General features: G+C 35.2%; 1 protein-coding gene across 2 annotated transcripts in view; it reads left to right on the top strand.

Moving 5' to 3' along the window:
* The window catches only part of LOC111506188 (sodium-coupled monocarboxylate transporter 1), a 260,551-nt gene that overhangs the window by 78,200 nt on the left and 163,674 nt on the right, over positions 1-18,677 (top strand). The window contains exon 1 of one of the 2 annotated variants that reach the window (XM_074175185.1): positions 17,457-17,773. The exons of the other annotated variant lie outside the window; for it this stretch is intronic. The gene's annotated coding sequence lies outside the window, so the exon portion shown is untranslated. Of the gene's footprint in view, positions 1-17,456; positions 17,774-18,677 lie in introns of those variants that run through there. 2 annotated transcript variants of the gene reach the window in all.

Below are 18,677 nucleotides of genomic sequence, written 5' to 3'. Positions count from 1 at the left end.
AGTCGATAAAAAACTAAATTTTCTCCACAAAAAATGATTCTCATTCAATATTCACATCAAAGAACAATAAATCATTTGTCAGTTCCGCAGTCTGAGTGCTATTTGAAAATCATGCAGAGGTTGACGTTTCACGTGGCCATCATGAGTTAATATTTTTTTATAAACAGAATAACACAGGCTGGTGGATCAAAATAAACTGGGGAATTATTTTCAGTTCAGGGCCAGCTCAACGTCCTTCAAGCAGGTATTTCTATTTTTAAAGAAGTGCGAGATCTTATTGTGCTTGACGGATTAAGTTTTGTTATCGGAAACAGAATCAAAAATAAATAACGGATATTGTCGTACACAACATTATGAATAAATTGTTCCTTATGACGACCCGAGTCAAATGTAATCCAACATACACTTGTTCAGGTTTACAAACCACTGTTGTCATAACTTCAGAAAACAGGATCGTGAGTATACACACCTCTTTTATCACATCCTGTAACGATGTTACCTGAAGTTCATTACACTTCAATGTCAGATAGATAATTGGCCGCTGCGTAGCCAATTCATAAGATTGCATAATTAGTTGACTTTCGCTTTGATAGAATGCGACCAAGTCATTGAACTGAATTGGGAATTTTCAAATATTTGTTCCAAATTCAATAGTTTAATATTTTGTTATTTTGAATCGGATAACATGAGATAGTCTGGTGAAAATATAAAAACGTGTGCGTCTCGGGACGTCCGACAGAAGTGATAACTCAAACTAATCTAAGGCTAATTGCACACACACCGATTGTGGACGGCCGATTTTATACCGGTCGTTCAAATTCCAATAGTGAACCACATGTGGGTACGGGACCTGGCACACACGCCGACCGGTGATCGGCGTCGATCACCGGTAAGCATGTGTGCAAGGTCCCGTTGCCACATGTGGCTCACTATTGGAATTTGGGCGACCGGTATAAAATCGGCCTTCCAAAATCGGTGTGTGTGTATTTAGCGTAACGCTAGTTGCACACACACCGATTTTGCACGGCCGACTTCATACTGGTCGTCCAAATTCCAATAGTGAACCACATGTGGGAACGGGACCTGGCACACACGCCGACCGGTTATCGTCGCCGGTAAAATACCGGTGACCAGTCTCGAATGCTCGGTGAAATTGTAGTTACTACGCATTAACTTCGTTTTGGTAGTGCGTGCTAATTACGACAACAAAGCAACTGATTCTTTGACCGATAAAAATTCGGTGAGTGTGCAAGCACCCGCTACCAATAAAATATCGATTTTATACTGGCCGATTTTGGACGGCCTACTTTGTACCGGTCGTCCAAATTCCAATAGTGAACCACATGTGGGAACGGGACCTGGCACACACGCCGACCGGTGATCGTCGTCGGTAAAATACCGGTGAGCAGCCGTCCACTGCCACTGTATCGCCGGCAGTACCGGGAAGTAGTGGCGTACATGACTAAATACACTCTTGCATACTCACCGATTTTTTACCGACCATTCCAGTCTCGAATGCTCGATAAAATTGTAGTTACTACGCATTAAATTCGTTTTGGTAGTGCGTGCTAATTACGACAACAAAGCAACTGATTGTTTGACCGATAAAAATCCGGTGAGTGTGCAAGCACCCGCTACCAATAAAATATTGGCCGATTTTATACTGGCCGTCCAAAATCGGTGTGTGTGTGTGTGTGTGTGCAACTAGCGTAAATTGAACTACTCAATATTGAAATTTTCAACTTGAGGAGACCTCAGGTTATTATTTAAATTCGATGTATATCAATATGATAATGGGAGGAAAGGTTATTTATTATTGAAATATTTTATTGATTATTTTGTGTAGGTACATATGTTATAGCTACCATAAGCCAATTGTTACTCTTGTAGAATCAAATAATGATACAAATAATGTACATACACAAACTTAGTATCATCATTTTCGAGCCATGTTTCACACAATAAAAAATTATTACGTGCTTGCTGGTCAGATTTTTATAATGATGTCGACAGTATATGTCTAACGAACAGTAAATACTGAGTTTCTGTCCGACGAAAGAGAAGGAGGCTGCCTTTCGCTGGCATATGCGTGAGAGAAAGGGAAGCCAGACAAACTGGCGCCGTCACGCGTCAGGTAACGAAGCAGTTCCCTTCCATAAACTTTGGAATCATTTTCAGTGCAGGGCCAGTTCAACTTCCTGCCAGCAAACATTTCTATTTTCACAGAAATGTGAGATTGTGTCTGGCAGATTATATTTTGCTTTCAGAAACAAAATCGAGTGTTGTTGATGTACACCTCATTATCCATAAACTGTTTCCTGATGACATGCATTATATTTCTTTTTGTTGAGAGCATTATTCCAAATATAGATGCAACAGGCGTTATGGCGACTGTATACTTTTCTACCACACGAAATGACATTTGATGAAGTGGGTTATTTGAAGTGGTATAGGAATATTGTCAATACTGTGTTAGAAAGTTGAATAATGGCAAGAAAGCTACATAAAACTATTTATTAAAAGACTTGGTCGGTAACTGATGAAAATCCAACGTGGTGAAAACCTTTTTCTATGAGACTTTCACATATTTTGATTGTTTCAATTGATCAATTCACCTTTGGTATCGTTTTTTGAACAAAACACAATGAACAAGATACTTGTAAACTCAATGAAGTACCATCAGTTGAGTCATAAAACGCAGATCCTCATGCTTCAAAGATATCAACAGCACAAGAAAATGTTGCTCATAGTATTTTCGAAATGTAAGGTAGATAATAACTAATACTTTTTGAATGTAATGCAAGCTCCTATATTCGACAAAAAATTTCTGATGGATTGCTCCAACCGATACAAATGTGCTAAAGTTTCGAATGAACGTTCAGATTGATTCATCGAATCAATCAGAGGACTCATTAGTGAATTGAAGAACTTTTGTGGACCAACACAATCTGTCACATTGTAAAGTCTACATTATTTCATCAGAATGCTGAATTGTCATATATGTCAAATTCATATATTTAGTGGAAGCAAGAAAAGTTGAGAGAGTCAACTATCGCTACAATGGAAAGTCTGTCGGTTTTTATTACAATGCTTGTGGTATCGGTGCACTTTCGTCAATAATGCTGGTGTTCTTCGGGGATCCAAAGTTACATATTTTAATAGTCCGTACTGGAACCTCTGGCATAAAATGAATCTATTGAAAAAACTTTCCCAACACCAGAACATAAATTACGGTCTGCGTTTTTCTAACTAAGTGATCGTTATCATAATGATCTCACGAGGACGCTAACTTTGTTAGCGAAACGCCCGTTGTTCTGGTATTGAGAGAGTGTTTTCAATTGATGACATATTTTGTCAGAATTACTCATATCACAAAGAGCTATATTGTTTTTTCACACTTAACCTCGCAACAAGCTTCGATTCCATGAATACGTTCTTCCAACAGGGACTTCCGAACTTTGACAATTGATAACGGACATTTTGTTGAAGCTGCATCTGTCAAATTATTTGTCATTTATTCAGTCTGTTTTGCCAAGTCACCATGAACGGATATAGCAATCAACAACACGTGCAAATAATAAAATAGTTTTATCAAAATTAGTGTTCAGTTCGGGCAACATACCGCGTGCTTTTCTCACTTAACGAACTCCATAATCGTCCTATTGAGAGAACTGTACGCAATGTGGTGGATGAATTTGAGTTCACTGATTTCGTTGACGATCAACCAACGCCCGTACGTTGAAGAAACGCAAGATCTGCCAAAAACATTGGTGCTGTCTGTGAGAGTGTGCAGAAAAATCCGAAGCAGTCGATTTCCCATCATTCACATGAACTTGGCCTTTCGCAGACCACTACTTGGCAAATTTTGCGTCGTAACTTGGGCCTGTACCCGTAACTAGAGGTAACTGGAGGTACACAACCATAGACGACATGCGTTCGTAAATGGACTCTAGAGCAGTCGAAACCTGACCCTGATTTTCATAAAAAAATCAGCGATGAGGCCCTATTTCTTGATGAATGGGTACGTGAAAAAACAAAATTGTTGAATTTGGAACGATACCAATCCACATGAGATCGAAGAGCGACCAATGCATACCAAAAAAGTCACTGTTTGGTGTAGACTTTGGGATGGCGGCGTCATCGGACTATATTATATGTGAAAACAACGTTGGCCAGACCAACACTGTCAACGACAAACACTATAGGTAGATGATTATACCAAAATGTTTTTGGCTTGAATTTGATTATCTTAAGACCAACGATATGTGGTTTCAACAGGACGGCGCTATGTGCCACATAGTTCATGCCACATTGGATATTCTGCACGAGCGAGTTGAGGGCATTGTCATTTCATCTGGAGGTGATATGAACTGGCCACCGAGATCATGCTATTTGACCCAGTTAGAGTTTTTCTTGTAGGCTTATGATGCACTGTTTGGAACCTTTGGTGCAGTAATGAATATTACTAGAGTTTTTTCCCAACACCAAATCGTTATTTTCAACACTTCGGCACGTGTTTCGATCACCAAGTGATCATCTTCAAGAGGAAGATTGAACTAAAAACGTCCCTAAGCAAACGCTATTTATGCTATACAGGTATACTATACAGGTAAACCATACATGTATACCACACCTAAATCAATTTTACAATTTGCCTTATCTATTATTTTACAATATGACACGTTGCTAATTGTAAAATTGATTTAGGTGTCGTATACCTGTATGTGTTTCCAGTTTAATCTTCCTCTTGAAGATGATCACTTGGTGATCGAAATACGTGTCGAGGTGTTAAAAATAACGATTTGGTGTTGGGAATAAACTCCATTAATATTTTTTTTTCTTGTAGGGTTTTCCCGAGATGAGAGTTCATGCAAATAAGTCAAAAATCACAGCGGTCCTCAAAGCCAACATAACGCAAGCCATCGGCATTGGTCCAATTCAGCCTGATGTATTCGCTAGTCATGGAAAATTGAACGTGAACCGTGGCGAACATGTGAACGATGTTATATTTCACATATTATGGCATCAATAGGTCTTTCGAACGAATATTTTTTAAGAGATCCCACCTTTCATGTTTAGCATACCTCAAGACGAAATAAAAATGATTCGACATTTTCAAACCATTCTTTGAATTGCAACCACAAGGTTCCGAATTTGAACGATACGGAAAGTTTGCACTATGCAAGGAAGGATTGGAAACTCAACTATTTGGAATCTTTGGAAATTAATAAGCATAAACAATGCGAATGTTACCTGTTGAATGACAAAATCGATCTGGTATACTCGCCAGCTTTCAAATTAGCGTTCTCACATTGTCACAGGTAAACAAAATTCAGGTACTCTGTTAAGTTATTACCTACAGTGGTGTATAAGGGTTAACATTGCTAATTATTTCAGTTTATTGTATTCGTTCCAAAATGTCATTATAGGGAAATTGCCGTAAAGATAGTTACAAAAACAAATGGTATAAAAACAGGAAATTTCATTTCTAACTTTACATGATGATTTTCTTTTCCGTATATCACATTGCATAGCAATCCTGTGAGTAATATCTGATTCAATTTTATAACGAATGTTTTGGCCACAGACTGAATTACAAGGTGTTTTTATTAAATGCAATGGTCAAATAAAAGTAGATGTATCAAATGTACGTTCTCTTTCGTGTAATTCAATGTTTACGATAGAAGTTGTTGTTTCGAGAAGGTTTTGCCTGATTTACACGTTCTTCGTTCTCAAATCTATTTTTTTCTTTATATATTCTTTTTTGCGGTCGTAATTTTGCTGCATAATTAACAATTATGTTTATCTATAACTTACTAACTCAACCTCAAACAAACCGATACAAATTATTCAAATAACGAAACATCAACTGTTCGTTTCACCGCTACAGGCTATTTTACAGTGATATTTCGCTTCATGAGCGACTGTTATGCAAATGATATAAACTCATTTTGGAATCTATTTTTGATTTGGTTCTGACATGTCTTTGCTAAGTAATATGGATGGACGTGAGTCCCACAAAAATATATGTGAGATTTTCACATACCAGGTGTCAACGAAATCATTCTACACGACGTCATTGATTCGTTTACGAGGTAAGACATTTGCAATTCGAAATTAAAATATTGTTAATTGGAGCCGATATTCATATCGATGAAACACTCAAAAATCGATACAGGGTTAACCGGAAATGAACCAAAATCAAGAATTTTGTATGAAATCCTGTATATTTCCTGACCATTTTATGGTATACAAAATTTCCTTTTCAACGGTATAATACTTATGACCATTCCCATTTAAAATGGCGGCGTAGGAGCTATTTTCTCCAAATTCAATATGACGGAACTTTGACGTCACATATGGAAATATTGTCAAAAAACGAAGGAAAAATCAAAAGTTGAAATTTCTCACTGATCCACGTACGTTATCTTAACTTTTTTCACTTCATTCATTTCGGAAATCTTAATGAGACGTGATAGTTTTTGAACTTTGACATCGAAGTGCCCTTCTTTCACTAAAAAAATGTTTTTCATTCTCATGTGCCTGTGAAAAAGTGAGTTATTAGTTTAGTTAACAATAATATAGAGCATGAGCATCGTTAACACTTTCACTTTTTTACTGGCACAAAAAAATTAACAACTTAGTATTTTCGACATTTTTCAGCGGTGACAGAGGTTTATTTCTATTTTATTTATTTATTTATTATTTATTATAGTTATTTTATTTATTTCAAAGTTCAAAAAGTATCACTTTCTATTGAGTTTTTTTCGGATGAATTATGTAAAAAAAAATAAGCAAAATACGTGAATAAGTGAAAATTTCGATTCTTAAATTCTTTTTAAAAAACTTTTCAAATATCGTCGTTTGTTTCTTTCTACGTTTATCCTACAATGAAGTTTTTCTTGAATTTATATCTATACAGCAAATAACACACGTGTGTAGCGAGGCCGCCCCTATGCGCTCAAACTTATTTTCAATGTAACTCCCACTAAAGCTATTGCGAAACAGAAATGCTCTGTACAGAGGTGTATCATTTCTTGTCCTTCAATACTGTCGGCGTTTGGCATTATCGGAATAATTTGTGTTGTTTCTGAAAAAATGTCATCGCCTAACAAAAAACCAGTCATCGAGAGTGGATAGCTTGCTAAACTAATATTATAAATGTGAATGTTTTTGATGAGGGATATATGTATGTATGTTTGTGGCTCTTTCACGCCTGAACGACTGAACGCATTTAGATGAAATTTCACGTAAATACAGCGTATACATCAGAATAACATTATGTTACAATGTACAAAGGTTTTGTGTGATTTTGGTCATGATATAATGATAAGTAAAAGGTAAGTCGGAAAATACCTGCCTGGTAAAAATTAAATTCTCGAAGCTATTCATCACTCAGTACAGTTGGCATATTTTTACTGAATAAGTGAAAATATATGTTACTACCTGTTACCCGCTCCTATATTAACGTACAGCCGCAGCTACTGAACCTAGAAACTTGAAATGTGCAGGTAGGTTCTTTGTATAGCGTAAATAAGCATCAAGGGATGGAATCAGGTATTTCTACTCCCAAGAGAGAAAATAGGGGTTCAAGTTCCTACACATATTTAATTTAATCATCAAATCAAATACTTATCCTGGTGTATGAAAAACTTCAATTACGACGCCTATATACGAATCTGGAAACAAAATGGACATTAAAAATTACAGAGGTATATCAATCATGTCTTCACCAGCAAAATTATTCGAACATATCATTTTTAAGAAACTCAGTGTATACATCAACAAATATATAGTACCTCAACAACATGGATTTATGAGAAAAAAGTCTATCAATACAAATTTATTTGAATTCAGTAATAAAGCCTTCGAAGTTTTAGATAATAAAACTCAATTAGACGTTGCTTTCACTGATTTTCGTAAAGCTTTCGATCAGGTTCATCATGATATTCTGATAGAAAAGCTTAGTAAATATGGAATTTCAAGGAACTTTCTAGAACTAACGGAAAATTATCTTCAAAATCGGTTTTTCATTGTCAAACATAATGGAAAAATTCCGGATAAATTTCCAGCTGGGTCAGGTATACCACAAGGTCCACTTTTATTCATAATTTTCATCAATGATTTACCATCAACCCTGAAATATTTAGACTCTCTTCTTTTCGCTGATGGTTTGAAACTCTTTAAATCAGTGCAAACAGCCCGAGAATGTACATATCTGCAAAGGGATATAAATAACATCTTAGATTGGAGTTTGAAGAATAAATTATACTTCAATCTCAATAAATGTTCAGTCATCTCAATAACTCGAATAAAGGAGCCAATCATATTTAGTTATGAGATTGATGGTGTGGTTCTTGAAAGAAAAACTGATACTAAAGATCTTGGATTGAGGTATAATACACAATTCTCATTTGCTGATCATATACGAGATATTATGATATCTGGTGGTCGAATGTTGGGTTTTGTAATCAGACAAACTTCTTCATTCTCTAATGTAGACATTATTAAATTACTTTATTTTTCGTTAGTAAGACCGAAATTGGAGTTTGCTTCTATTATTTGGTTTGCGGAGTACCAAACCTATATGAAAGAACTAGAAAAAATTCAGAACAAATTCTTGAGGTATCTATTTTTTAAGCGATATCACAGGTGACCAAACTATAACTCAACAAGGTCTTTGGACCTACGACATGAATTTAAAATATTATCTTTAGAACAGCGACGCCAATTATCAGCAATGATATTCATCCATAAACTCTTGAATAACAACATTGATTCTTCAGAAATTCTCAGTATGTTACCATTTCGCACCCGATTTTCGCTCATGTTCAATATTCCAACCGTAAGTACCGCAACGAAAGCACCACTAATATCCTTACTAAAGTTAGTCAATAGTTTGAATATATCAATAGATCTTGATTGGACACTTTCCCAATCAGCATTCCGCCAAAAAATTTAGGAAAATATGTTAAATTTACCTATTTAAGCAGTATTCCCCTCTACAATTCTGGTACATATTTTATTATTTTATTATTTTTATATATTCATAAGTATTTCAAGGATTATATGAACTTTAATTTTTTTATCCATGTAATTAGGCTGTAATAGCTTGTGTGGATAATAAATGAATAAATAAAGACTGTATTGAATTTCGCCAGTTTTAAAGTTGGAAACCTGGAGTTTTGGGTGACTGAAAAAAATATTACAACTATTTATTAAAAATTGTATGTCACGAAACTCAATGTGACAAACCAAATTATACGCAGGCGAAGCCGCGGTAAACAACTAGTATACCATAATTTATAATCAGATCGACTTCAAGAACGAATAAATCAAGTCGTATTCATTCATTGGATTTTACAGCCCATAACATCGCCCATCAAGTGAAAATCGTGAATAAATAAAAATATTCAAATTCTATGGTTTTGTTTAATAGCCAATCATCCTAATACGATTTATTTTTGAACTTCCACTTATGTTGATAATGTGCCAAACGACGTTATGTTCGGTACCAACTACACAAAACAAGTTAAAAATGAATCTCTCAAAATTATTTATTGTCAAATACCACTTGAAATACTCAGCTACTCAATACACGTAAAATTGTGTCCTCTTGAAGACCTGATAGTCTTCCACTCGTATGTGAAATACTCGAGATTCGCGTGTCATGAAAGATAACACCATCATTTTAATTTGTTTGCTTCAATGATCTGAAATGTTGTAATATTGTGGCATTTTGAATGTTTTTACACGGTATATTTCCAGGGATATGTGGAACTGAAGCACAATTGGAATTCGAGGTTGTGAGAATGTATAACCCCGAAAATCTTCATTTATAGGTCTGACAGATTTTCGACAGTTGTATCTGTACTCTAAAGCTACTACATTCTATACGCCTAATTGAAGATCCAAAAGTCGCAAGCAACTTTGATAGTATTTATAAAATATTAGAAAAGATAAGGGTCAGTTTCTCTTGTGAAAACTCCTTCATCAGTAAGGTTCAAGTAACTTAGCCTGCTTGATTTTATCGAGAAAGGTTTTGCATCAGAGGAATAAAGCATATACGTTTAACTTAATAATAACTCTTACTACTCCCGTATGTAGAACCGCCTTCTTATGGGATAAACTTTCTGAATTAGTTTCTCGCACAGACACTACTCTCAGAGTATAATGAAAATGTTTTATAGTGCTTTTGTATCTTCATCAAAATCTCAAAATTTTCAGAAATGAATATTTTTTATTCGATTTCCGTGTTTTTCCGTAAGACATTAAATATTTGTAGGGAGTCTCTAAGCTGTCAATAACAATGTAGTATGTACGTGACTGTTGCATATACGAAACACTTCCTGAAGAAAACCATATATCAACAATAGACAGAAAATCTTATTATAATATTTAGGCTACCAATCTTCGAAACTATTATATGAATTGTATGTGGTGTGTTATTATTAATGGAAGTATTGTTTTGTAGATAATCTACCTGCCACGTTTCATAATCGTTTCTAGTAACTATGCGTTCAATTATCTATCAATTATCGATTGTAAGTTCAACCATTTCCTCTCAATTCATCTCGAATGAGAATGTACGTTCAAAACATAAAGGGGTATATTGAAATTTCGTATTTTGCGTGTTCCACGATTTTCTGCTGACTTGTATGAAAAATAAAATTGAGTTCTCAAAAACATTCAAACGGCTGACAGTGTCATACGATGATTGTACTCTGAGTCAGAAAAATGTTTACAAGTGGCTTTTCACAGAAGGTCAAGAAGATGTTAATGACGACGCTCGCCCTGAACGTCCCAGCTCATCAACAACCGATGAAAATGTTGAGAAAGTGAAGAAAATTGTTATAAAGAAACGTCGAATCACTATTAGTGAAGTGGCTGAGAAAGTCGGCATATCGTTGGCTCATCCCATGCAGTTTTTCCAGAAATTTTGGGCATGAAGCGTGTGGCAGCAAAGTTCCTTTCAAAATTGCTGAATTTCAACCAAAGAAAGCATCGCTCAGAATTTGTTGAATGACGTCAATGGCGATTCAGATTTGCTCAAAAGGGTCATAACTGATGAAGAATCATGGATATATGATTATGTCATCGAAATCTAAGTTCAGTCGTCCCAGTGGAAGAGATCAGGAGAGCCAAGATGAAAAAAGCACGTTCGATCAAATGTCAAGGTTACACGGTCATACTGTCAGTAAGGAGTATTATTTCGAAGGTATGCACCGCTTGCGACAAGCAAAACGAAAAAACTTTTCAGTATTGTGGAATTTGCATTAAGATATAACACCTTCCCAATCGTTATTGCTCAGTCGTAAATTTTTGTCCAAAGATAACACCGTAATTATGCCTCATTCACCGTTTTCACCAGATTTGACCCCCTGTGACTTTTTTCTGTTCTCAAGATTGAATAGACTCATGAAGAAACGGCGTTTTGCGATGATTGAGGAGACAAAATCCTAATCGCTGAGAATTTCAAGGACACACTGAAAACTTCATATCAGAACTACTTCGAGTATTGTTAAAAACACTGGCACCAGCGTATGATATCTGAAGGTGACTACATTGAAAAGAGCTAAATGAGAATTGTAGAATAAATGGATATTTTTGAAGAAAAATGAAAATTCACCTCATTTTTTTAACAGACAGCGTATATCATTCCATATTACATCAATGAAGTCATTAAAATCGAAGCCCATGGAACATTTGTTCTTTTGGTATGAAAAATTGATGACAATGTCTATTATTCCGTGAAAAAAATGTTTTTTCAACCTCACAAACGGAAGTCGAAGCTGTTGTTCATTTCATAATGCATATTTTTTTAAAATTCTGCATTTCTGTCTCAAGGCAGTACGGTTTATTCGTAAAGGCTGAGATACGTAATCTAACTTTTTCTCCTCTTATCCTCTTTATGACCCGATTAAGATACGAAAGTGAAGTTTGTGGGTTTAATCTTCAGAAATGAAGAGATCAGTTGAGACGAGTAATATTGCTATAGGCATAATGTGTTTGAGAATCTCACTAGGATTATTTCCGTGCACCCTCATATCCTGCGTATCAGAATGAAATGGTTAAGCATTAAGTTCGACTATGTGCCATTGCCGTACGAAATTTTCAATTTGACAATTCATATGAATTTTCCTGAAGGTATAGCTTTGCATGTTTCTTATATGATTCAGTCGTGTTTATAATTTTCCTAAATGATGATAATGCTATCATGAAAACTTTCATACAATCGTCACACAAAATATTCATATGTTGAATGATTTTTTTCTAGGAGATCGTTAATATCGTAATTTGAAATATCTATTTTCTCTCTCAATATATCTCTTTATCGAACGCATAATTTTGTTTCTCTAGAAAAAATGAACTAACACAAACAGATGTAGATCCTGCTGATATATCGAAGATAGAAAGAGTCAGCAGTTGGTTGAATTAGTTGAATTAGTCGGTAGCTACAACTAGTAATAAGAACTTTAAAAAATTCACAATCCCACCACTAACACAAGCGGATAGTTAAATTGCAACAACAGCAATAGGAAAAGCAAATCTACTAGCTGAACGTGCCCTGGAATGGCCGACGATAGATATCTCTCAAATACTTTCACCATCAACGCTGGTGTTCCCCAGGGATCCATATTGTCTCCAACCTTCTTTTTATTGTGTATCAACGACTTATTGGAAAACACCAAGAATCCAATATGTTGCTTTGCTGATGACACCACACTTGTCTCGTCATTCCATTTGTACTCCAGGACATCGGCTAAGGAGGCACATCTTCACCGGCAGCAGGGGGTTGCATATCTTAATGATGATCTAGAAGTGATTTCGAATTGGGGTGAAAAAACCCAGGTATCGGTTTTCTCCAAGAAGATAAATGTTTCCAAACCGGATATAATAATAGCAAGTCAGTCAATCCCACTTTCTGCTTCGATAAGTTCATTGGGGGTTTAAATGGACACCAATATGTTTTGGTACAATCATGTCGTTAGAATTGCGAAGGCTGTTTATCAGAAGCTTGAAACAGTGTTCCGAACCAGAAAACTGTACACACCTCAGCAATTTTGATGCTTCATAAAACTCAGATCAGACATGACCATCAGACCAACCGCCTGATTGGAGACGCGAATATCACCTGCAACATCAATAGCCTGGAACATCGAAGAAAGGTTGGGGATTTGTCTCTCTTCTATAAATACTTTCACGAAAGTGTTCAACTGACTTGACACATTTGACTCCACCAAGAGCGGTACGTATCAGAAATGCTCCACGGACTGTGGCTGCTCGAACTTCACTGTTTGGTACTCTTTCATCTTGAATTTCACTAGTTCGGACTTCCATTGTCTACTATATAAAATGATTTGAAATCCCTGAAACAACTGAAAAACAAGAATTGAAAATGAATAGCTGAAAATAACAATTATATTAACCAAAATAAACCTGAAATAAAATAATAGTGAAATGAAATACAAGTAAAAATAGAACAATGGAATAAATATAATAAAGAAATGAAAAAAGAAAATGAAAATAAAAAGTGGAGAGATTCTGGGTCACGTTAGTTCACGACGTTTCGATTGTTAGTATCTACAATCGTCTTCGTGTGATGACTGAACTGATTTCTCCGAGAGATGACTATATAGGTCGTTCGAGTACTTTCACTTATCCCCGCTTCACTGGTTCCATGGGAGATGACCGTTTTGGCGGGAGTTAGTCATTTTTCGCTTGATGAGGGATTTCTATATATTGCGTATTTCTACGCTGGCTTGGCTGAATACGTTGTTGGACAACATGTATGCGGCTTCCTTGAATTTCCTCCTAAACCAATGTTCCTCTCTGTGCAAGATTTCAGCTTGGGACCACTCAATGTTGTGTTGATGGGTCCAAACATGGTCTGTTATTCCTGATTTGCTGTTTTCCCCTCGCTGTGTGTGTTTCTTGTGCTCGGCAATGCGAACACACACAGCGAGGGAAACCAGCAAGTGAGGAATAGCAGACCATGTTTGGACCCATCAACACAACATCGAGTGGTCCCAAGCTGAAATCTTGCACAGAGAGGAACATTGGTTTGGGAGAAAATTCAAGGAAGCCACATACATGTTGTCCAACAACATATTCAGCCAAGCCAGCGTAGAAATACGCAACATATGGAAACCTATCATCAAGCGAAAAATGACCAACTCCCGCCAAAACGGTCATCTATCTCCCACGGAACCAGTGAAGCGGAAAAATGGAAAGCGGGGATAAGTGAAAGTACTCGAACGACCTCTAAATTGTCATCTCTCGGAGGAATCAGTCCAGTCATCACCCGAAGACGATTGTAGATACCAACAATCGAAACGTCGTGAACTAACGTGACTTGGAATCTCTCCACTTTTTATTTTTATTTTCTTTTTTCATTTCTTTATTTCTATTTATTCAATTGTTCTATTTTTACTTGTATTTTATTTCACTATTATTTCATTTCAGGTTTATTTTGGTTAATATAATTGTTATTTTCAGCTATTCATTTTCAATTCTTCGTTTTCAGTTGTTTCAGGGATTTCAAATCATTTTATATAGTAGACAATGGAAGTCCGAACTAGTGAAATTCATCATGAAACATTGTCAATCACCTTCAAGCAAACTCTTTCATCTGTAGAAATGCGTGTATGTTAAATAACATTCCTGAGAACGTTTTTCCAAATGGATTTAATCTTCAGTGATTCAAATCCAATGTGAATCGCTACTTCGCACAGGTACCGCTCTGAGATCACTTTGAGCATTCTCCTGTAGTGCTTGTGTTTCATCCTTAAAAAGTATATCAGTTATTCTGAAGTCAAAACGCAGCGGTTTTCCTCTGTACGGCAATTATTGCCCTTCAAAAGTCGAAAAAAGGCCATACTCCATCTTCTTTTCCACACCAAAATACGTTAGAGATGATTTCATTCGTCATATCAATTTTGCAAATCACTTCATCTTGTTTTATACTTTTTCCAGCATAAATTTACATTTCTCCAAAAGTTTTTTTAGCTTGGCCTGTTTGTTTGGGTTGAATTTAGACATTGAAGTTTGACCCTCTTCCTGTTGACAAATCGATCTGATATTTGGTACACACATTGAGGTATGATGACAAAACAATATAATGAAATCTATATCATTGTAAATCGAAGATTGTCGCAGATACAAAATGGCATATTACATATGTTTTGACAACTACCTCAATATGGGTATCAAATGACGGGGCTTGACTAGAAGAATGGTAGTACCCTTTGAAAAAGATTCGATTCCAATGTAATTTGTACAACTTTGTCAACTCGGAATCGGGATACAAGTATGATCTGCCACCCAAGTCAATATTTTTTATCGTGTCTAGGACTGTGTGGCGTTAGGCTGGCTTAAAATGATACGTCGATACACCACCCAAGTCAAAATAACAGGTTGAAACGTGCGAGAATTGTGTGAAATTAGGGTGGATAAAAATGAGAAACTGAAAACTTGATTTCTGAGCTTTCTTCAGCAATTGACGGTATTGATCAGTTGAAGAAATAATAAAATCTAAGCGTAACACGAGTAAATATGAAGACACTATGCCCATCGATTTTATTATTTTTAATCTGATAAATACAGTAGATTGCTGAGGAGGGTGATGTGATTGATGACTTCTATTTAGGACCTTGAGAATTATTTTTAGTTTTCAGTACGCCATCGACATCATTATTATCTTTTTTTTTCAAAATCGTTCAACAGAAAACAATTCTTTTACTCATTTTATTTTGTGAAAAAATCTATTTTTGTCAGAGCTGCTTTCTGGTAGTTTGTTGTGGAATTGAAAGATTTGAGATTGAAATTTCATTGTTTGTTTGAAGGTGGTTAACAATGTTTCGTGGTGTATTTCATCAGTTCGGACTTCCATTGTCTAATATAATATTGAAAATTCATGTTGGTACGACTGTTATCTTGAATGTTACAATTCTGAATGGGGTTTGAATCATTTCGTTTGTTTTTTGATACCGTATTCAGAAAAGAAAACATGGATTGGAAAAATAAGTTAACTGAAACTTATTTTCCACTATATAAGTCAAATGATTGGCCTGGTAATATCAACTGTTGATATACAGTGCAATTCTTTAATGTCATCCCTCTCTTTATTTTTTGGACGGGTCAACTCAAAAAGTTGAAATTTGGGATAATGAAATTAATGCATGAATACTTTATTTTGAAGTGAAACTGAAAGATGGAACTTTCAAGATGGTGACTGGGTGCCATCTGGGAAAAGTTAAATGGAAAAGGGTGTCTTGTAATATATTATTTTGAAGCTCCTGACAAATACTTCACAACCCTAGAATATGAAATCAATATATTCACCAACTACAAAATGGCGGAACAATTAGTAATTTCCTGGAGATAAACACATTGATATCGATATTTCTAGAAATATGACTTTTTATCTATCATATGGCAATTCCAAGTTAAGTTATTTTTTGTTTATAAAAACAACAAAAAATGTCAGTACGACAATGAACAGAATTGTACAGTTGGAATATTTTCATTTAGTTTTCAGTTTCACTAGTAGAAAGGTACCACGTCAACAATCTCTGAAATAGTCAATTCTAGTACATTGGAAGAAAAAAAAATTGAAACGATTTTCATTTACGGTGCGATGCGTAACTTCCGCGAAACCGAAAGAATTTTTAACGAATGTTTTCTGAATCGTTCAGTACACACAAGTTTGTTCCGATGAATAATGAGTATACTCGTATACATGCTCACTCTCAAACTTGAATTGATCATATATTTCTGAAAACTATCTAGTGTCCGACAGAAACTCTTGTGTCCATGGTTGTGAATTTCATATCACTAATCATCAAGCTACTGTAATCTGTTCTGAATCAACCGGTGAAAAGTCCAGTATGCAATCTGGGAATAAAAAAAATTCCTTGTAATCGAGATATGAATAATAATCGACTGATGAATAAATTATCATTATCATTTAGATTATCTGAAAGAACAATTCGTTCAGGCCAGTCTCAAATTACCTACACTGTAGATTAATGGACTGACACCTATCAGAAAACAACTACTCCTCAACTCCCCTGGCTAATACCACGAAGGGCGTTGGATTATATCAGACAGATGTCAGTGCATGAAGTTATTTTTGCATGTGCTGTTGGCTTGGCGAAACAACTGCCGGAGACTGCCCTGAACGAATTGTCCTTTCAGATAATTTGATTCACACTCCAAGTATGCCCACTCTATTTGTGAAGTTATTATCATTTATTCATTTTATTACTGTACTTCTGGATAACACGGCTTTTACATGTATTGATGATGTGCAGGATATTTGAGATTTCAGCACACAAAAGATATTGATGAAGACTAGGTTTCCTGCAGTTCGTCCACACCCAGCTTTCAGGCTTCCTGAGAATGATTGCGTTTGATATCTGTATTGTGAAATGCTCAGACTTATAATGTTCAGTTCAACTCTTCTGAATACTGTGCATTGTTTTTTGAAACAAGTCATATCCCTTCTTACGTGGGTAGATATTATCGATAATATCAGTTGTTCCTGGACTGTTGGTAGTCGATTTTCAGACATATCCATTTTGTTCGGTTATTAATAATCCACAACAAGTATGGCATGAATAAAATTCAAGAATGAATTTTGTGTGTGAAAAAAATTGTGTGATTTTAAAAAAAGTGTCGTTCATTGAAATCCGGAAAGGTTGATTTCAATCGTAGAAACAGCCATTGGATCAGGGTGTATCAATGAGTTGTGAAGAAGTTTGTTAACTGCGTGAGTATATAAAAACATTTCAGTTCATACCGTTTTTCAGCACACACAGAATTACAAAAGTTTCAAACGAATTGAGATGTAAATAATAAAGTATTTAGGTTTTTTCAAATATTTCAAAATCTATACAGAATCAGGAAATTGCAAAAAAGATCCTCATAGAAGAGGAAATTGAAAAAAAGTACCATTTTCGAAACTTTATTTTTATTATTTATAATTTTAATTTAAAATGTGTCTCCGCGGGTGAATTTGGAGATGCGGACGCGGCATCTAAAGCGAGTACGTCACAAAAAAAAATTTTCAACTATTGAATATCGATTTGATAATCTATATAAATGAAGATGTATTTTGAATACTATAAGAAATTGAATTTTGTTGGAAAAAATCTGAAAGTGAATTATTGGAAAAGCTAGGAAATTACTAATTAACAATATTTTACTTGACTTGCCTCTTCATTGAAGACCACAAAAATGTTAAAATAAGTGTCAAAAAAAATCGCTTTGTGGAGCTGTTTTTATAAGTATTTTCAATAAGATCGCGTCATGAAAGTTTGTTAAATTTCAATATTCTGTTCAGTACAATTGTGTATAGTGAAAAAAAATTAATAACCTACGTATTGTTATAATCTTGTTCATATATTCATCTACATATTTCTGATTTGTAATAAATAAAGACATTGGGTGAGTTGAAGGAAAAATTTCTAGCGTCATTTGTTTATAAATTCTTAATAAACGAATAAACTATGTGAGTATCATAAATCGTTGTTTAATAATTTTCTTGTCTTCATAATATGATTGAAAAAAATTATCAATGACAATTTTCAATGTTTATGATCGGCTTTTTTATATTTCGAATGTTCAAATGATCAGATAGGGAATGCCTCTATGAATCAACAGAAACAAAAATC

Source organism: Leptinotarsa decemlineata, unplaced genomic scaffold (assembly GCF_025532065.1).
Source record: "Leptinotarsa decemlineata unplaced genomic scaffold, Ldec_3_MD MMD2_tig00000882_RagTag_RagTag, whole genome shotgun sequence".
NCBI lineage: Eukaryota > Metazoa > Arthropoda > Insecta > Coleoptera > Chrysomelidae > Leptinotarsa > Leptinotarsa decemlineata.
Note: the sequence above shows the minus strand (reverse complement) of the source record. Positions and strands in the feature narration are given on the sequence as shown.